Source organism: Lissotriton helveticus, chromosome 8 (genome assembly GCF_964261635.1).
Source record: "Lissotriton helveticus chromosome 8, aLisHel1.1, whole genome shotgun sequence".
In the NCBI taxonomy this organism is placed as follows: Eukaryota; Metazoa; Chordata; class Amphibia; order Caudata; family Salamandridae; genus Lissotriton; species Lissotriton helveticus.
The window spans coordinates 1,663,562,610-1,663,583,842 of NC_136069.1; the positions used below are offsets into that span (position 1 = coordinate 1,663,562,610).

General features: G+C 37.1%; 10 non-coding genes across 10 annotated transcripts; all 10 read right to left on the reverse strand.

The window, feature by feature from the left end:
- Positions 1 to 4,027: 4,027 nt before the first annotated feature.
- Positions 4,028 to 4,101, reverse strand: TRNAT-AGU (transfer RNA threonine (anticodon AGU)). The gene has a single exon. It is a non-coding gene; the product is annotated as a tRNA-Thr (tRNA).
- An 895-nt stretch (positions 4,102 to 4,996) lies between these two features.
- Positions 4,997 to 5,070, reverse strand: TRNAT-AGU (transfer RNA threonine (anticodon AGU)). The gene has a single exon. It is a non-coding gene; the product is annotated as a tRNA-Thr (tRNA).
- An 804-nt stretch (positions 5,071 to 5,874) lies between these two features.
- Positions 5,875 to 5,948, reverse strand: TRNAT-AGU (transfer RNA threonine (anticodon AGU)). The gene has a single exon. It is a non-coding gene; the product is annotated as a tRNA-Thr (tRNA).
- Positions 5,949 to 6,848: 900 nt separating this feature from the next.
- TRNAT-AGU (transfer RNA threonine (anticodon AGU)) lies at positions 6,849 to 6,922 on the reverse strand. The gene has a single exon. It is a non-coding gene; the product is annotated as a tRNA-Thr (tRNA).
- An 899-nt stretch (positions 6,923 to 7,821) lies between these two features.
- On the reverse strand, positions 7,822 to 7,895 carry TRNAT-AGU (transfer RNA threonine (anticodon AGU)). Its single transcript has one exon. It is a non-coding gene; the product is annotated as a tRNA-Thr (tRNA).
- An 899-nt stretch (positions 7,896 to 8,794) lies between these two features.
- TRNAA-AGC (transfer RNA alanine (anticodon AGC)) lies at positions 8,795 to 8,868 on the reverse strand. Its single transcript has one exon. It is a non-coding gene; the product is annotated as a tRNA-Ala (tRNA).
- An 898-nt stretch (positions 8,869 to 9,766) lies between these two features.
- On the reverse strand, positions 9,767 to 9,840 carry TRNAT-AGU (transfer RNA threonine (anticodon AGU)). Its single transcript has one exon. It is a non-coding gene; the product is annotated as a tRNA-Thr (tRNA).
- Positions 9,841 to 10,739: 899 nt separating this feature from the next.
- TRNAA-AGC (transfer RNA alanine (anticodon AGC)) lies at positions 10,740 to 10,813 on the reverse strand. Its single transcript has one exon. It is a non-coding gene; the product is annotated as a tRNA-Ala (tRNA).
- An 898-nt stretch (positions 10,814 to 11,711) lies between these two features.
- TRNAT-AGU (transfer RNA threonine (anticodon AGU)) lies at positions 11,712 to 11,785 on the reverse strand. The gene has a single exon. It is a non-coding gene; the product is annotated as a tRNA-Thr (tRNA).
- Positions 11,786 to 12,683: 898 nt separating this feature from the next.
- Positions 12,684 to 12,757, reverse strand: TRNAT-AGU (transfer RNA threonine (anticodon AGU)). Its single transcript has one exon. It is a non-coding gene; the product is annotated as a tRNA-Thr (tRNA).
- Between the last annotated feature and the right edge of the window lie 8,476 nt (positions 12,758 to 21,233).

Here is a 21,233-nt window from a genome sequence, read left to right on the forward strand (position 1 = left end):
AAAAGATGCGTTTTCAAAGCCATGACGCTGGCCTATCGAGCATCAAAAGGTCATGGGTCCGCCCATTTGAAAAACATCTTGTGACCGTATGCCAACTTCAGGACATTACGCTCCAACTCCCTTCTTCTCCTGGAAACGCCACGCTTTAAACGATCTCGTGCAGGTCAAAAAACCTTTGAGGTCTGTGCCACTCAGCATTGGAATAAGCTACCGGTAGCCCTACGTTCCTCCCAATCAGAATTGTCCTTCCGCAAGTCCTTGAAGACCCATCTGTTCTCCCTTTAATCTGGCTCCCCACTCCTGTGCCCCCTTTTTTCAAAGTTTTCAGCGCCGGGACGCCCCGTTGGGGCAGCTGTGAGCTTTATAAAATACACAAATAAAATAAATAAATAAATAATAAATAAATTGCTACTATAATCTTGAAAACACTTTGAGTTTTTAATAGGTTTAAGATGATCTGTTCAACAGGAAGATGAATCTGACTTTTCTAATATAATTGTATCAAAGGACGACTTAATGAAAATTATTTTTTATTTAAGAATGAGTAAAGCTAGGTGCTGCTGAGATTTGAACTCAGGATCTTCTGTTTACTGGACAGGCACTTTAAACAGCTAAGCCACAGCAACCTCTTGAAAATCCTTCAAGGAACAGTTTGCCTTATGGTGTTCAAGACAATCCTGAGTTTTTCACTTTCATACTCTTTTCTAAGTACGAACAGCACTCTACTCAACCACTTTAGATGAGAACACTCATCTTATTCATAAACACCTCATTAATATATTGCTTATCCTATTCATAGAATTTTTAATTATGCCTTGTTCAAGAATCCATTCCTTGAATTCAACTGTAGAATGATGTTTTATCTCTATCATGATCTTTGTCATTCTCTTTTTCATTCAAGGAATTACTTTGAATTTCTTCACAATACCACGTTTTTTATTTTAATTTAAAAGGACCCATTCTAAAGTCAACATAACAACACTTTTCTTTTTAGATTTTATTAAACATTTGCGTGATGAAAAATATTCTCACATATAAGGAGCCAATAATAAGGTGCTGCTGAGATTTGAACTCAGGATTTCTTGTTTACGAAATAGGCGCTTTAACCACTTAGCCACCGCACCTACTTTGGGGACAAAGAAGGAATTGTTAATTTAATATTGGTGATCGAATTTGGTCCCTGTCGTACAGTTTCCTAATTTGTATTCTATTGTTAAACAAGAAAAGATTCCTAATCTGTAAACAAGAATAATTATGTTGTATTAAAAAAGAACACATTTTAAACTCAATTCAATATTTTGAAAAGTTTACAAAGAATTGTTCTACATAAATGCATCAATATTGCTCAAATCGAGGGGAGGAGCTACGCTCGTAACCAAGATGGCCGCATAAGCTCCCGGCTCCGTCGACCTCCGCCAGAAGCTCATAAATCCTGTACATTATTCTGACTTCCCACTGGACTCCCGTGCTGGTGAACTGTGCCTGATTCGAAAGGTGCAACCCCGAAATTTCTGGCGGCCCGGACGGCGAAGATATGCCGTGCGACATTTTTGGCCTGCCCCAGCCTTGACGCCGGGGCCTCGAGTTTCAACTTGGCCGGGTTGGAGTCGAACACCATCGGCTGTGGAAAGTGGGTGGATCCGGTCTTCCGAAGTGGCTTCGTTTCTCCTCCCTTTTTGGGTGGTGCTCCGGTGACGGCACAATCCTGCAATTATGGTGGCCTGTTATCATCGAGTATTTGTTTGAGGGTCCGTCTCCTGGAGGCCCCGTTGAGCTCCCGGTGGTTCTCTGGGCTCGTTCCCTCGTGGGCGGCGACGGTGTACCTATCGTGCTGTGGAAGTGTTTCACAGTGGACTTTACATTGATCCTGCTCTTTACCCCAGAGAAGTCGACCTCTGGGGTTCGGACACCCGCCCGGTCGCTCATTGAGGGGCGATGGAGCGGTCTGGAATTACACCGTCGCTACGCACTGTGATGGCCGCCATTTTGCAGCTTCACGAACGGTTCACCGCCACCTTCCAGGGGATGATTGTCACTGTAGACTGTATTAGTCCTAGACCGGACTCCTACCCTTCGGTGCTACAAAGCCGAGCTACTCCACCCGCGGATACCGTCTTGATTGGCGCCGAAGACCCCGAGCGGACTATTTATTTGGACCCTCCCAGCAACCCTAAGATGGCGGCGATCGAGGCCGTAACGACTGGATGTGTGTTCAGCCCGGAATCGATATCACCCGAGTTGGTTGTGACTGCCCCTCTGAGAAAGTATGCCTCCTTTCGCAACTGCAACATTCGACCCTCGCCTCTTTCTGTGAGCGATCGACACCGCCTGGACGCTTTCCCGCTGGTGAGCAGTGGACTTGCTCTGACTCTTGATCACCATGTACGTTTATCCTGCTCTCCCTCTCCTTGCATTAACTTTGACATTTTCCTGTTTTTTGGCACTCTTGTTGTGATGGCGGTCCGAATGGCTGTATTTAACATGGAGAATCATGGCGACCTGTTTGTGCTGGAAGGCCTTTTTGTTTTTGACCGTGAGGGTTTGGGCTGACCTTGATTGGACTTCGATGCAATGTTTTCCCTGGTTTTTTGGCTGGGTTGTATCTGTGGGAGCGGGGCCGGCTGTGTATCTGAATAGTCTGCTTACTGTTTTCCTAATGTATCTGGACGGGGTCTGCTATCTTTGTTGATTGGGGTCGGACGGGATGTTCTCTTTCCTCTCTGTTTGCGGCTCCCCTACAGGCTATTTCTTGATTTGCTTTGCTATTCTGACGGTAGGGGGGTCTGCTTTTGGCGGGGGGACGGGCATCCGGGAGCTCTTATCGTGTTGCATCATTCTCCTCCTCCGCCTTTTCCCCATCCTTGGGGTGTAGTTTAGGGGGCGACAGGCACACTCCTAGTGGGGTTAGGTTGTAGCCATCGGCAGGGGTGTAGGGTGGGGGGTTGTGTTTTTTTGTTTTTTTCCTTTGTTATTTTCTATGACCTTTCTATTCCCTTTTCCCTTCTCACACAAGAGCTGTGGCATATTCTCCTGTTTTATCGTATCTGGGTGTCACATTTATATATTGTAAATCCTGTCTTTTTGGTGGGTGGATGGGGTGGGGGATGCCTGCGGTCATTGCCGTTTAACTGTTTTGCTTCAGCTTTTGCTGGTATCGATTATTCTGCCGCTCATGGCTATATGGTGTTCTGTACTTCACTCGCCCATCCAATGCTGTAATGTGTTTCGTTCATTGGCACCTGATATGTGTATTACTTCTCTTGTGTTTAAAATAATAAAAATATATATAAAAAAATAAATATTGCTCAAATCTAGGGTAACATTTCATCTGCGTCTTATTCATTGATAAGCTTTTTTATTTTGCAATCACAGTATTGCTACTATAATCTTGAAAACACTTTGAGTTTTTAATAGGTTTAAGATGATATGTTCAACAGGAAGCTGAATCTGACTTTTCTAATATAATTATATCAAAGGACGACTTAATGAAAGTGATTTTTTATTTAAGAATGAAAAAGCAAAGTGCTGCTGAAATTTGAAGTAAGGATTTCCAGTTTACGAGACAGGTATTTTAACCACTTAACCACAGGACCTACTGTGGTGACAAAGATGGAATCATTAATTTAGTATTGGTGATTGAATTCGGTGCCAGCCTTAGAGTTTCTTAATATGTATTCCAATTTTAAACAAGATAGGATTCCTAATCTGTAAACAAGAATAATTATGTTGTATTAAAAAAGGACACATTTTAAACTCAATTCAATATTTTGAAAAGTTTACAAAGAACTGTTTTACATAAATGCATCAATATTGCTCAAATCTAGGGTTTTATTTCATCTGCGTCTTCATTGATAATCCTTTTTGATTTTGCAGTTACAGTATTGCTACTATAATCTTGAAAACACTATGAGTTTTTAATAGGTTTAAGATGATCTGTTCAACAGGAAGATGAATCTGACTTTTCTAATTTAATTGTATCAAAGGACGACTTAATGAAAGTGATTTTTTATTTAAGAATGAGAAAGCAAGGTGCTGCTGAGATTTGAACTCAGGATCTCCTGTTTACTAGACAGGCGCTTTAACCAGCTAAGCCCCAGTACCCTCTTGCAAATCCTTCAAGGAACAGCTTGCCTTATGGTGTTCAAGACAATCCCGAGTTTTTCACTTTCATAATCTTTTCTAAGTTTGAACAACACTCTACTCAACCACTTTAGATGAGAACACTCATCTTATTCATAAACACCTCATTAATATATTGCTTATCCTATTCATAGAATTTTTAATTATGCCTTGTTCAAGAATCCATTCCTTGAATTCAACTCTAAAATGATGTTTTATCTCTATCATGATCTTTGTCATTCTCTTTTTCATTCAAGGCATTACTTTAAATTTCTTCAAAATACCACGTTTTTTATTTTATTTAAAATGACCCATTCTAAAGTCAACAGAACAACACTTTTCATTGTAGATTGTATTAAACATTTGCGTGATGAAAAATATTCTTACATCTAAGGAGCCAAAAATAAGGTCCTGTTGAGATTTGAACTCAGGTTTTTTTTTTATGACACAAGCACTTTAACCACTTAGCCACAGCACGTACTTTGGGGGCAAAGAAGGAATCATTAACTTAGTATTGGTGATCGAATTCGGTGCCGGCCTTAGAGTTTCTTAATATGTATTCCAATTTTAAACAAGAAAGGATTCCTAATATGTAAAGAATAATAATTATGTTGTATTAAAAAAGAACACATTTTAAACTCAATTCAATATTTTGAAAAGTTTACAAAGAATTGTTTTACATAAATGCATCAATATTGCTAAAATCTAGGGTTTGGATTTTTCAGTTACAGTATTGCTAATATAATCTTGAAAACACTGTGTTTTTAATAGGCTTAAGATGATCTGTTCAACAGGAAGATGAATCTGACTTTTCTAATTTAATAGTATCAAAGGACGAAATAATGAAAGTGAATTTTTATTTAAGAATGAGAAAGCAAGGTGCTGCTGAGATTTGAACTCAGGATCTCCTGTTTACTAGACTGGCGCTTTAACCAGCTAAGCCACAGCACCCTCTTGAAAATCCTTCAAGGAACAGTTTGCCTTATGGTGTTTAAGACAATCCCGAGTTTTTCACTTTCATAATCTTTTCTAAGTTTGAACAACACTCTACTCAACCACTTTAGATGAGAACACTCATCTTATTCATAAACACCTCATTAATATATTGCTTATCCTATTCATAGAATTTTTAATTATGCCTTGTTCAAGAATCCATTCCTTGAATTCAACTCTAAAATGATGTTTTATCTCTATCATGATCTTTGTCATTCTCTTTTTCATTCAAGGCATTACTTTAAATTTCTTCAAAATACCACGTTTTTTATTTTAATTTAAAATGACCCATTCTAAAGTCAACAGAACAACACTTTTCATTGTAGATTGTATTAAACATTTGCGTGATGAAAAATATTCTTACATCTAAGGAGCCAAAAATAAGGTCCTGCTGAGATTAGAACTCAGGATTTCTTTTTTATGACACAAGCACTTTAACCACCTAGCCACAGCACCTACTTTGGGGGCAAAGAAGGAATCATTAACTTAGTATTGGTGATCGAATTCGGTGCCGGCCTTAGAGTTTCTTAATATGTATTCCAATTTTAAACAAGAAAGGATTCCTAATCTGTAAAGAAGAATAATTATGTTGTATTAAAAAAGAACACATTTTAAACTCAATTCAATATTTTGAAAAGTCTATGTGTTTTTAATAGGCTTAAGATGATCTGTTCAACAGGAAGATGAATCTGACTTTTCTAATTTAATAGTATCAAAGGACGAAATAATGAAAGTGAATTTTTATTTAAGAATGAGAAAGCAAGGTGCTGCTGAGATTTGAACTCAGGATCTCCTGTTTACTAGACTGGCGCTTTAACCAGCTAAGCCACAGCACCCTCTTGAAAATCCTTCAAGGAACAGTTTGCCTTATGGTGTTTAAGACAATCCCGAGTTTTTCACTTTCATAATCTTTTCTAAGTTTGAACAACACTCTACTCAACCACTTTAGATGAGAACACTCATCTTATTCATAAACACCTCATTAATATATTGCTTATCCTATTCATAGAATTTTTAATTATGCCTTGTTCAAGAATCCATTCCTTGAATTCAACTCTAAAATGATGTTTTATCTCTATCATGATCTTTGTCATTCTCTTTTTCATTCAAGGCATTACTTTAAATTTCTTCAAAATACCACGTTTTTTATTTTAATTTAAAATGACCCATTCTAAAGTCAACAGAACAACACTTTTCATAGTAGATTGTATTAAACATTTGCGTGATGAAAAATATTCTTACATCTAAGGAGCCAAAAATAAGGTCCTGCTGAGATTTGAACTCAGGATTTCTTTTTTATGACACAAGCACTTTAACCACTTAGCCACAGCACCTACTTTGGGGGGCAAAGAAGGAATCATTAACTTAGTATTGGTGATCGAATTCGGTGCCGGCCTTAGAGTTTCTTAATATGTATTCCAATTTTAAACAAGAAAGGATTCCTAATCTGTAAAGAAGAATAATTATGTTGTATTAAAAAAGAACACATTTTAAACTCAATTCAATATTTTGAAAAGTTTACAAAGAATTGTTTTACATAAATGCATCAATATTGCTAAAATCTAGGGTTTTGATTTTTCAGTTACAGTATTGCTAATATAATCTTGAAAACACTATGCGTTTTTAATAGGCTTAAGATGATCTGTTCAACAGGAAGATGAATCTGACTTTTCTAATTTAATTGTATCAAAGGACGAAATAATGAAAGTGAATTTTTATTTAAGAATGAGAAAGCAAGGTGCTGCTGAGATTTGAACTCAGGATCTCCTGTTTACTAGACTGGCGCTTTAACCAGCTAAGCCACAGCACCCTCTTGAAAATCCTTCAAGGAACAGTTTGCCTTATGGTGTTTAAGACAATCCCGAGTTTTTCACTTTCATAATCTTTTCTAAGTTTGAACAACACTCTACTCAACCACTTTAGATGAGAACACTCATCTTATTCATAAACACCTCATTAATATATTGCTTATCCTATTCATAGAATTTTTAATTATGCCTTGTTCAAGAATCCATTCCTTGAATTCAACTCTAAAATGATGTTTTATCTCTATCATGATCTTTGTCATTCTCTTTTTCATTCAAGGCATTACTTTAAATTTCTTCAAAATACCACGTTTTTTATTTTAATTTAAAATGACCCATTCTAAAGTCAACAGAACAACACTTTTCATTGTAGATTGTATTAAACATTTGCGTGATGAAAAATATTCTTACATCTAAGGAGCCAAAAATAAGGTCCTGTTGAGATTTGAACTCACGTTTTTTTTTTTATGACACACGCACTTTAACCACTTAGCCACAGCACCTACTTTGGGGGCAAAGAAGGAATCATTAACTTAGTATTGGTGATCGAATTCGGTGCCGGCCTTAGAGTTTCTTAATATGTATTCCAATTTTAAACAAGAAAGGATTCCTAATATGTAAAGAAGAAGAATTATGTTGTATTAAAAAAGAACACATTTTAAACTCAATTCAATATTTTGAAAAGTTTACAAAGAATTGTTTTACATAAATGCATCAATATTGCTAAAATCTAGGGTTTTGATTTTTCAGTTACAGTATTGCTAATATAATCTTGAAAACACTATGCGTTTTTAATAGGCTTAAGATGATCTGTTCAACAGGAAGATGAATCTGACTTTTCTAATTTAATAGTATCAAAGGACGAAATAATGAAAGTGAATTTTTATTTAAGAATGAGAAAGCAAGGTGCTGCTGAGATTTGAACTCAGGATCTCCTGTTTACTAGACTGGCGCTTTAACCAGCTAAGCCACAGCACCCTCTTGAAAATCCTTCAAGGAACAGTTTGCCTTATGGTGTTTAAGACAATCCCGAGTTTTTCACTTTCATAATCTTTTCTAAGTTTGAACAACACTCTACTCAACCACTTTAGATGAGAACACTCATCTTATTCATAAACACCTCATTAATATATTGCTTATCCTATTCATAGAATTTTTAATTATGCCTTGTTCAAGAATCCATTCCTTGAATTCAACTCTAAAATGATGTTTTATCTCTATCATGATCTTTGTCATTCTCTTTTTCATTCAAGGCATTACTTTAAATTTCTTCAAAATACCACGTTTTTTATTTTAATTTAAAATGACCCATTCTAAAGTCAACAGAACAACACTTTTCATAGTAGATTGTATTAAACATTTGCGTGATGAAAAATATTCTTACATCTAAGGAGCCAAAAATAAGGTCCTGCTGAGATTTGAACTCAGGATTTCTTTTTTATGACACAAGCACTTTAACCACTTAGCCACAGCACCTACTTTGGGGGCAACGAAGGAATCATTAACTTAGTATTGGTGATCGAATTCGGTGCCGGCCTTAGAGTTTCTTAATATGTATTCCAATTTTAAACAAGAAAGGATTCCTAATCTGTAAAGAAGAATAATTATGTTGTATTAAAAAAGAACACATTTTAAACTCAATTCAATATTTTGAAAAGTTTACAAAGAATTGTTTTACATAAATGCATCAATATTGCTAAAATCTAGGGTTTTGATTTTTCAGTTACAGTATTGCTAATATAATCTTGAAAACACTATGCGTTTTTAATAGGCTTAAGATGATCTGTTCAACAGGAAGATGAATCTGACTTTTCTAATTTAATTGTATCAAAGGACGAAATAATGAAAGTGAATTTTTATTTAAGAATGAGAAAGCAAGGTGCTGCTGAGATTTGAACTCAGGATCTCCTGTTTGCTAGACTGGCGCTTTAACCAGCTAAGCCACAGCACCCTCTTGAAAATCCTTCAAGGAACAGTTTGCCTTATGGTGTTTAAGACAATCCCGAGTTTTTCACTTTCATAATCTTTTCTAAGTTTGAACAACACTCTACTCAACCACTTTAGATGAGAACACTCATCTTATTCATAAACACCTCATTAATATATTGCTTATCCTATTCATAGAATTTTTAATTATGCCTTGTTCAAGAATCCATTCCTTGAATTCAACTCTAAAATGATGTTTTATCTCTATCATGATCTTTGTCATTCTCTTTTTCATTCAAGGCATTACTTTAAATTTCTTCAAAATACCACGTTTTTTATTTTAATTTAAAATGACCCATTCTAAAGTCAACAGAACAACACTTTTCATTGTAGATTGTATTAAACATTTGCGTGATGAAAAATATTCTTACATCTAAGGAGCCAAAAATAAGGTCCTGTTGAGATTTGAACTCAGGAATTTTTTTTATGACACAAGCACTTTAACCACTTAGCCACAGCACCCACTTTGGGGGCAAAGAAGGAATCATTAACTTAGTATTGGTGATCGAATTCGGTGCCGGCCTTAGAGTTTCTTAATATGTATTCCAATTTTAAACAAGAAAGGATTCCTAATATGTACAGAAGAATAATTATGTTGTATTACAAAAAGAACACATTTTAAACTCAATTCAATATTTTGAAAAGTTTACAAAGAATTGTTTTACATAAATGCATCAATATTGCTAAAATCTAGGGTTTTGATTTTTCAGTTACAGTATTGCTAATATAATCTTGAAAACACTATGCGTTTTAATAGGCTTAAGATGATCTGTTCAACAGGAAGATGAATCTGACTTTTCTAATTTAATAGTATCAAAGGACGAAATAATGAAAGTGAATTTTTATTTAAGAATGAGAAAGCAAGGTGCTGCTGAGATTTGAACTCAGGATCTCCTGTTTACTAGACTGGCGCTTTAACCAGCTAAGCCACAGCACCCTCTTGAAAATCCTTCAAGGAACAGTTTGCCTTATGGTGTTTAAGACAATCCCGAGTTTTTCACTTTCATAATCTTTTCTAAGTTTGAACAACACTCTACTCAACCACTTTAGATGAGAACACTCATCTTATTCATAAACACCTCATTAATATATTGCTTATCCTATTCATAGAATTTTTAATTATGCCTTGTTCAAGAATCCATTCCTTGAATTCAACTCTAAAATGATGTTTTATCTCTATCATGATCTTTGTCATTCTCTTTTTCATTCAAGGCATTACTTTAAATTTCTTCAAAATACCACGTTTTTTATTTTAATTTAAAATGACCCATTCTAAAGTCAACAGAACAACACTTTTCATAGTAGATTGTATTAAACATTTGCGTGATGAAAAATATTCTTACATCTAAGGAGCCAAAAATAAGGTCCTGCTGAGATTTGAACTCAGGATTTCTTTTTTATGACACAAGCACTTTAACCACTTAGCCACAGCACCTACTTTGGGGGCAACGAAGGAATCATTAACTTAGTATTGGTGATCGAATTCGGTGCCGGCCTTAGAGTTTCTTAATATGTATTCCAATTTTAAACAAGAAAGGATTCCTAATCTGTAAAGAAGAATAATTATGTTGTATTAAAAAAGAACACATTTTAAACTCAATTCAATATTTTGAAAAGTTTACAAAGAATTGTTTTACATAAATGCATCAATATTGCTAAAATCTAGGGTTTTGATTTTTCAGTTACAGTATTGCTAATATAATCTTGAAAACACTATGCGTTTTTAATAGGCTTAAGATGATCTGTTCAACAGGAAGATGAATCTGACTTTTCTAATTTAATTGTATCAAAGGACGAAATAATGAAAGTGAATTTTTATTTAAGAATGAGAAAGCAAGGTGCTGCTGAGATTTGAACTCAGGATCTCCTGTTTGCTAGACTGGCGCTTTAACCAGCTAAGCCACAGCACCCTCTTGAAAATCCTTCAAGGAACAGTTTGCCTTATGGTGTTTAAGACAATCCCGAGTTTTTCACTTTCATAATCTTTTCTAAGTTTGAACAACACTCTACTCAACCACTTTAGATGAGAACACTCATCTTATTCATAAACACCTCATTAATATATTGCTTATCCTATTCATAGAATTTTTAATTATGCCTTGTTCAAGAATCCATTCCTTGAATTCAACTCTAAAATGATGTTTTATCTCTATCATGATCTTTGTCATTCTCTTTTTCATTCAAGGCATTACTTTAAATTTCTTCAAAATACCACGTTTTTTATTTTAATTTAAAATGACCCATTCTAAAGTCAACAGAACAACACTTTTCATTGTAGATTGTATTAAACATTTGCGTGATGAAAAATATTCTTACATCTAAGGAGCCAAAAATAAGGTCCTGTTGAGATTTGAACTCAGGATTTTTTTTTATGACACAAGCACTTTAACCACTTAGCCACAGCACCTACTTTTGGGGCAAAGAAGGAATCATTAACTTAGTATTGGTGATCGAATTCGGTGCCGGCCTTAGAGTTTCTTAATATGTATTCCAATTTTAAACAAGAAAGGATTCCTAATATGTACAGAAGAATAATTATGTTGTATTAAAAAAGAACACATTTTAAACTCAATTCAATATTTTGAAAAGTTTACAAAGAATTGTTTTACATAAATGCATCAATATTGCTAAAATCTAGGGTTTTGATTTTTCAGTTACAGTATTGCTAATATAATCTTGAAAACACTATGCGTTTTTAATAGGCTTAAGATGATCTGTTCAACAGGAAGATGAATCTGACTTTTCTAATTTAATAGTATCAAAGGACGAAATAATGAAAGTGAATTTGTATTTAAGAATGAGAAAGCAAGGTGCTGCTGAGATTTGAACTCAGGATCTCCTGTTTACTAGACTGGCGCTTTAACCAGCTAAGCCACAGCACCCTCTTGAAAATCCTTCAAGGAACAGTTTGCCTTATGGTGTTTAAGACAATCCCGAGTTTTTCACTTTCATAATCTTTTCTAAGTTTGAACAACACTCTACTCAACCACTTTAGATGAGAACACTCATCTTATTCATAAACACCTCATTAATATATTGCTTATCCTATTCATAGAATTTTTAATTATGCCTTGTTCAAGAATCCATTCCTTGAATTCAACTCTAAAATGATGTTTTATCTCTATCATGATCTTTGTCATTCTCTTTTTCATTCAAGGCATTACTTTAAATTTCTTCAAAATACCACGTTTTTTATTTTAATTTAAAATGACCCATTCTAAAGTCAACAGAACAACACTTTTCATTGTAGATTGTATTAAACATTTGCGTGATGAAAAATATTCTTACATCTAAGGAGCCAAAAATAAGGTCCTGTTGAGATTTGAACTCAGGATTTTTTTTTATGACACAAGCACTTTAACCACTTAGCCACAGCACCTACTTTGGGGGCAAAGAAGGAATCATTAACTTAGTATTGGTGATCGAATTCGGTGCCGGCCTTAGAGTTTCTTAATATGTATTCCAATTTTAAACAAGAAAGGATTCCTAATATGTAAAGAAGAATAATTATGTTGTATTAAAAAAGAACACATTTTAAACTCAATTCAATATTTTCAAAAGTTTACAAAGAATTGTTTTACATAAATGCATCAATATTGCTAAAATCTAGGGTTTTGATTTTTCAGTTACAGTATTGCTAATATAATCTTGAAAACACTATGTGTTTTTAATAGGCTTAAGATGATCTGTTCAACAGGAAGATGAATCTGACTTTACTAATTTAATTGTATCAAAGGACGAAATAATGAAAGTGTTTTTTTATTTAAGAATGAGAAAGCAAGGTGCTGCTGAGATTTGAACTCAGGATCTCCTGTTTACTAGACTGGCGCTTTAACCAGCTAAGCCACAGCACCCTCTTGAAAATCCTTCAAGGAACAGTTTGCCTTATGGTGTTTAAGACAATCCCGAGTTTTTCACTTTCATAATCTTTTCTAAGTATGAACAACACTCTACTCAACCACTTTAGATGAGAACACTCATCTTATTCATAAACACCTCATTAATATATTGCTTATCCGATTCATAGAATTTTTAATTATGCCTTGTTCAAGAATCCATTCCTTGAATTCAACTGTAGAATGATGTTTTATCTCTATCATGGTGTTTGTCATTCTCTTTTTCATTCAAGGCATTACTTTGAATTTCTTCACAATACCACGTTTTTATTTTAATTTAAAAAGACCCATTCTAAAGTCAACAGAACAACACTTTTCTTTGTAGATTGTATTAAACATTTGCGTGATGAAAAGTATTCTAACATATAAGGAGTCAATAATAAGGTGCTGCTGAGATTTGAACTCAGGATTTACTGTTTGCGAGACAGGCTCTTTAACCACTTAGCCACAGTATATACTTTGGGATAAAGAAGGAATCGTTAATTTAGTATTGGTGATCGAATTCGGTGCCTGTCGTACAGTTTCCTAATATGTATTCTATTGTTAAACAAGAAAAGATCCCTAATCTGTAAACAAGAATAATTATGTTGTATTAAAAAATAACACATTTTAAACTCAATTCTATATTTTGAAAAGTGTACAAAGAATTGTTTTACATAAATGCATCAATGTTGCTCAAATCTAGGGTAGTATTTCATCTGCGTCTACTTCATTGATAAGCCTTTATACTTTGCAATCACAGTATTGCTACTATAATCTTGAAAATACTGATTTTTTAATAGGTTTAAGATGATCTGTTCAACAGGAAGATGAATCTGACTTTTCTAATTTAATTGTATCAAAGGACGACTTAATGAAAATTATTTTTCATTTAAGAATGAGAAAAGCGAGGTGCTGCTGTGATTTGAACTCAGGATCTCTGGTTTACTAGACAGGCGCTTTAACCAGCTAAGCCACAGCACCTTCTAGAAAAACCTTCAAGGAACAGTTCGCTCTATGGTGTTTGAGACAATCCTGAGTTTTTCACTTTCATAATCTTTTCTAAGTATGAACAACACTCTACCCAACCACTTTAGATGAGAACACTCATCTTATTCATAAACATCTCATTAATATATTGCTTATCTGAGTCATAGAATTTTTAATTATGCCTTGTTCAAGAACCAATTCCTTGAAATCAACTCTAGAATGATGTTTTAGCTCTATCATGGTCTTTGTCATTCTCTTTTTCATTCAAGGCATTACTTTGAATTTCTTCACAATACCACGTTCTTTATTTTAATTTAAAAAGACCCCTTCTAAAGTCAACAGAACAACACTTTTCTTTGTAGATTGTATTAAACATTTGCGTGATGAAAAATATTCTTACATATAAGGAGCCAATAAGAAGGTGCTGCTGAGATTTGAACTCAGGATTTCCTGATTAACGAGACAGGTGCTTTAACCATTTAGTCACAGCACCTACTCTGGGGTCAAAGAAGGAATCATTAATTTAGTATTGGTGATCGTATTCGGTGCCTGTCGTACAGTTTCTTAATATGTATTCTATTGTTAAACAAGAAAAGATTCCTAATCTGTAAACAAGAATAATTATGTTGTATTAAAAAAGAACACATTTTAAACTCAATTCAATATTTTGAAAAGTTTACATAGAATCGTTTTACATAAATGCATCAATATTGCTCAATTCTAGGGTTATATTTCATCTGCGTCTTCTTCATTGATATTCCTTTTTATTTTGCAATCACAGTGTTGCTACTATAATCTTGAAAACACTTTGAGTTTTTAATAGGCTTAAGATGATCTGTTCAACAGGAAGATGAATCTGATTTTTCTAATTTAATTGTATCAAAGGACGACTTAATGAAAGTGATTTTTTATTTAAGAATGAGAAAGCAAGGTGCTGCTGAGATTTGAACTCATTATCTCCTGTTTACTAGACAGGCGCTTTAACCAGCTAAGCCACAGAACCCTCTTGAAAATCCTTCAAGGAACAGTTTGCCTTATGGTGTTCAAGACAATCCTGAGTTTTCCACTTTCATAATCTTTTCTAAGTATGAACAACACTCTACTCAACCACTTTTTTAGGGTATCTGGTGGGCATAGGTTTTGGTTGGCAATGGAACTTTTAGGGTTTAGGGTGGGTATGGGCTCTTGGGTGGTAATGGATCTTTTAGGGTTTAGTGTTTGTGTAGGTTTTTGGGTGGCAAGAAAGTTTGTAGGTTCGGTATGGGTTTTTGAGCGGCCAGGGAATTTTTATGGTTTAGTGTGAGTATGGGTTTTTGAATGATAAGGGATATTTTAGGGTTTAGGGTGGGTATGAGTTTTTGGGTGGCAATTGAATTCCTACGGTTTAGGTGGGGTATAGGTTTCTGAGTTGTAAGGGATTTTTTAGGGTTTAGGGTGGGTATTGATTTTTTGGGTGGCAAGGGAATTTTTAGGGTTTAGGATGGGTATGGGTTTTAGGGTGGTAAGGGAATTTTTAGGTTTTAGGGTGGGTATGGGGTTTTAGGTGATATGGGATTTTTTAGGGTTTAGGGCAGAGGTCTTCAAACTTTTGTAGGTTGAGCCCCTCAGCTGATTTTTTTTTTAGATGTTGGACCTTCCCACCACCTAACAGAAATTTTGGGAATCTGGTACACTATACAATCAACCGCCATGCGCATATCATGGGCTTTATCTGGTAAGTAATGTTCAACACAATAAGAGTGTTTAGTAAACTGCAGGTTTGTGCTCTAAAATAAACTTTTTTATGGTTGTCACATGAAACAAACACATTTCCCTGCAAATAGTAATAGACTCTCTTACATCAATAACATTAAAAAGAAATTAAACAAAACTGTATTTACAAGAATCTGATTAGGAATTATTCCAGGCCATCAGGGCAAAAACAGAGCTGCCTCTATCAAGGGGCCGCCTGAAAGGCTGGATTGCAGTGCATGTAAATGTGTCCATTTGTAATTTAGGGCGAAAATCTTGATGGGACACCACAGACCATACTTGTGTACAGGGGCGCAACTAGACCTGAACTTCAGGTGGGGCTAACACTCCTAGCCATGGCTGGCCCTAGCACTGGTCGCACACAGTGAAACTGTCTGTTTTGGCAGCCCCCTCCTCCATTTCCTCCTTCTCCATGAATTCCCTCACTGCCACTCACCAAAAATGCACCTCATCTCTCCATAGCACCTTTCTGGCAAACATTTCTTTTTTTATAGCATTTCTCATTGTTTACTCACACTCAGTTCTTTGATCTGCATAGTACATGTTCTTTGTAGCAGGCACATTAACCCTCTGCGCTGTGTAGGTGGCAAGGGTACCCACGTGAGTGCACGGTGACCCATGCGACAGTGTGAGAGTAGGGTAAGAGGAGTGACTGCAGGGTGAGTGAGGTGACCATATGAATTTGGGTGAGGGTGTAAGTGCAGAGTGGGACGAATGAATGTATGGTTATTGATGGGCTTATTTGAGTGAAATTCCCGATTGAGCAGTGAGGGGACAGGTGAGTGAAGTGTCACATGAGTGCAGGTTGAGTAGTGTGCTCGTGTGACTGTAGGGTGAACAACAGCGCCAGTGCATTGTGAGTGCAGACTGATCACTGTGAGTGCAGGTTAAGCAGGTGAATGGTGTGAGTGCATGGTGATCAGTGTGAGTGCATTGTGATCGCTGTGAGTGCAGGGTGAGCGTGAAGGGCGAGAATGAGGAGCGAGTTGTCTGAATTCAGAGTAAATTCCCTGACACTTGAAGTAACTCAGCATGTTATTGACTGCAGCGTAGGGTTTCAGATATAAGCTAAAACATTTGCTATTATGGCATTAACCAGGGATCAGGGTGGAGGAAATAAATGTGCTTATCTTGTAACAAACTTGGGGGCATATCAACAAGGGCCTTACCTCTGCTTTTTTGGCTTTAAAAGCCAAAAATGCGGAGATAAAACTATCGCCCTATTTACAAGTGGGTGCTAACATGCATTAGCGCATGTTAGCGCCCATTTTCCCAACGCCTCGCTTTGCATCTCTAATGAGATGCAAAGTGGGAGTCACTGGGTAGTACCGCTTGTAAAATATTGCTGATGTGCACATTGCGATATTTACAAGGAGGCCCACGCATTTTAGCAGATGTTAGTTTTTGGCAAAAAACGAGGTTTTCGCCAAAAACTAATGTCTCCTAAAATGCTGACTTATCTATACTTTACATTGGGGGTGGATTATGCTGATACGACCACATGGTTTTATCAGCAAGGTTATCGCCGTTTTCCATGGAACATTGCTGGAAAACCAGCAATGTTACATGTAAAATACCGCTATCGCTGGAATAATTATCGCCATTGCGCTATGCGTTGTTAAAACAGCGCTAGCATGGCAATAATTTCCGGCGACAACAAATCTCACGCCAAGCGTGGCCAGCGTTAATTGTCGCTGCCGCTTGATAATATGCCCCTTTCAGTTTTATAATTAGGGTTGCCAGGTCATTATTTTGATGTCCCAGTCAATAAAATAAATAAATAAATAAACAGTCACCTAAAGCTGTATTGTGTATACTTGGAACAAAACGTAAATAGAGAGCACTTTTAATTGTGTTCTAGGGCTGCCTGAATGATCCATGACTGATGATAAAAGGGAACAAAGACAGAAAAGTCACATTACAAAGGAATACATATTTCTTTATTTATAAGCATATTTAATGTAAAGACAAGTAATTTGCAGGCTGGCTGGCATTTTGCTTTTGGCAACTTGAAGCCCTTTTAGCCCTGTGGACATTGTGCACCTGCCTGTGTAATTTTAAAAGAAACTTTGTCTCCTTTCTGCTAAGAGCTAACCCTCCAAGACGGGGTTAACTTCATAGAGCTGAAATGCTTCAGCTACAGTGGGAGGCAGGATGTCTCCTCTGCTGAAACTGAAAGAAAGTAAGTCACTTTCAGCTGCAGTGGGAGGCAAGGAGTCTCCTCTGCTATGAAATCTAACACAAAAGGAACAGGACTGTCTGTTCATTTGCTTTCTGTTTTAGCAGAGACTAACCCTCCCCCCCCCCGACGATTAGAAATAACTGTTAGCTCTTAACATGACAAAGAAAGGGAATGTCGTGCCCCAGCTATCTTCCCCTCCCTCCCCCCTACAACCCTCTGTTACTGAAGTTCTCCTAAGAAACATTTCCATTTGAAATTGTTTGTAGACTTGCAATGCGGGACAGTTAAAGACCAGATTTACGGTGGAGTGCGTGACCCCCCTGAGATGGTGTCATGCCCCCCTGGGGGGGCGCGCCCCACAGATTGAAGAACTCTGATTTAGGGTGTGTATGGGTTTTTGGGTGGCAAGGGAATTTTTAGGGATTAGGGCGGGTATGGGTTTTTGGGGTGGCAAGAGAATTTTTAAGGTGTAGAGTGGGTGTAGGTTTAGGGTGCTTATGAGTTTTTGGGTTGTTAGGTTTATGCTAGGGTTTTGGGTGGGTATGGGTTTTTGAGTGGTAAGGATATTTCTAAGGTACAGGGTGGGTATGGGTTTTTGGTGGTAAGGTATTTTTTAGGCTTTAGTGTGAATGTTATGTTATGTTATCAGAATTTATAGCGTGCACAGCTACTCAAGAGTGTCCCGGCACGAGCCCAAGAGTCAACAGGAAAAGGGGAAGAGAACAGTCAAAACGCAGAACCATCTTTGTTAAAAAGGAAAGTATTAAGTTTCTTCCTAAATTGAGTAGAGTTCTGTAAGCGGCGCAAGTCAAAAGGGAGGGAGTTCCAAGCCATTGCTGCTAGATAGGACAGGGAACTCCCACCCTTTCTTTTCAGACGAAATCTAGAGATGGTGGCCATAAGCATGTTACAGGAACGGAGGTAGGGATATAGAACTGGAAGCGTTTTCTGAGATACAGAGGGTCATACTCATAAAGCGCAGCATGAGCCGTTACCAGGACCTTAAAAGTGATACTTGCCCTCACCGGTAACCAGTGCAGCTCATACAGATGCTGTCTGACACCAGCACATTTGGGGAAGTCCAAAAGCAGACGAGCTGTGGCATTTTGGACCACCTGAAGTTTGTCTATTAGGTAACCGGGACGGCCAACATACAGTGCATTTGCATAATCAATGTGTGAGGTAACGAGGGCTCGAATGACTGTTTCTTTCGCTACTAAAGGCAGGAGAGGTAAAAAAAAATTGAATATAGGTTTTTAGGTGATAAGGGATTTTTTAGGGTTTAGGGTGGGTATGGGTTTTTGAGTGGTAAGGGATTTATTAGGGTTTATGGTTGGTATGGGTTTTTGGGTGGCATGGGAATTCTTAGGGTTTAGGGTGATTATGTGTTTTTGAGTTGTAAGGGATTTTTTAGGGTTCAGGGTATGTATGGGTATTTGGGTGGGAAGTATTTTTTAGGGTTTAGGGTGGGTATAGGTTTTGGTTAGCAAGGGAAGTTTTAGGGTTTAGGGTGGGTATGGGTTTTTAGGTGGTAATGAATATTTTAGAGTTTAGTGTTTGTGTTAGTGTTTTTGGGTGGCAAGGAATTTTTTGGGTCGGTATAGGTTTTTGAGGGGCAAGGGAATTTTTATGGTTTAGGGTGAGTCTGGGTTTTTGAATGGTAAAGGATACTTTAGAGTTTAGGATGGGTAGGAGTTTTTGGGTGGCAATTGAAATTTAGTGCTTAGGATGGGTATAGGTTTTTCAGTTGTAAGGGATTGTTTAGGGTTGAGGATGGGTATGGGTTTTTTGGGTGGCAAGGGAATTTTTATGGTATAGGGTAGGAAGTGGTTTTTGGGCGGTACAGGATTATTTAGGTTTTAGGGTGGGTATGGGTTTTTAGGTGATATGGGCTTTTTTTAGGGTTTAGGTTGCATATGGGTTTTTGCATGGCAAGGGATGTTCTAGGGTTTAGGGTGTTTATGGGTTTTTGGTGCAAGGGAATTTTTTTAATTTGGGGTGGGTATGTGTTTTTGGGTGGCATTGGATTTTTCAGGGTTTGGAGTGGGTCTGGGTTTTTATGTGGTACGAGATTTCTTAAGGTTCAGGGTGGGTATGGGTTTTTGGGTGGCCAGTACGTTTTTAGGGTTTAGGTTGGTTATAGGTTTTTAGGTGGCAAGTGATTTTTTAGGGTATGGTGGATATAGGTTTTTGGGTGGTAAGGGCTATTTTAGGGTTTATGGTGTGTGTAGATTTTTGGGGTACAAGGGAAATGTTATGGTTTTGGGTAGGTAGGGTTTTTTGGGTGATATGGGATTTTTTAGGGATTAGGGTGGGTACGTGTTTTTGGGTGTTAAGGTATTTTTGGGGGTTGAAATTAAATGAAATGAAAAACAACTTATATTGCGCAACTAAAACCCGGAGGCATGAAGGCGCCTAACAGACAAGAGTCTTAAAAAAAAAGGCAGAGAAAAAACTACAGGTAGGCTTTGGCAAAAAGACGAGTCTTCAAAGCCTTTTTGAAGGCTTGCATAGTGGGCAGAAACTTAATTTCATCCGGTAGGGTGTTCCACCATTTTGGCGCAAGACTCGAGAAGGCTCTGCCCCCCCACTTAGCTCTACGAATGCGAGGTGCTCGTAGCAGAGACTTCTTAGCCGAACGTAAATTTCTGGAAGGGCTGTAAGGGACCAAAAGGTCTCCTATTCCTCCCGGCCTATTTCTCGCCAGGGCTCCGTATGTCAGGCAGAGAGTTTTGAAAAGGATCCTATCCTCCATCGGAAGCCAATGAAGGAGTTTCCTAGGGTTTAGGTTGGATATGGTTTTTTGGGTGGCTGGTGAGTTTTTATGGGGTTAGGGTGAGTGTGGGTTTTTTGGGTGGCAAGGACTTTTTTAAGGTTTTGGGGCAGTAAGGGATTTTTTTGTTTTAGTGTGGCAAGGGAACATTTTAGGGTTGTGGGTGGGTATGGGTCTTCGGGCATCAAGGGATGTGTTAGGGTTTAGGGTGTCAAGGAAATTTTTAGGGTTTAGGGTGCGTATAGGTTTTGACTAGCATGGGAATTTTTAGGCTTTAGGGCGGGTATGGGGTTTTGGTGGCAATGGAATTTATAAGGTTTAGGGTGGGTGTTGATTTTTTGAGGGGCAAGCGAAAATGTTATGGTTTTGGTAAGTATCGGTTTTAGATGATAAGGGAATTTTCAGTGTTTACGGGCGGTCTGTCTTTTTCAGTGGTGAGGTATTTTTCGGGTTTAGGTCGGTATGGGTTTTTGGGTGGCAAGGGAATATTTAGAGTTTAGGGTAGGTATTTGGGTGGTAAGGGATGTTTCAGGGTTTAGGATGGGTATGTGTTTTTCGGTGGCAAGTACATTTTTAGGGCTTAGGGTGGATATGGGTTTATAGGTGGCAAGTGAATTTTTAGGGTTTATGGTGTGTGTGGATTTTTGGGGGGCGAGGGAAATCTTATGGTGTTGATGAGTATCGGTTTTAGATGATGAGGGGATTTTCAGGGTTTAGGATTGGTCTTTGTTATTTAGTGGTGAGGTATTTTTTGGGTT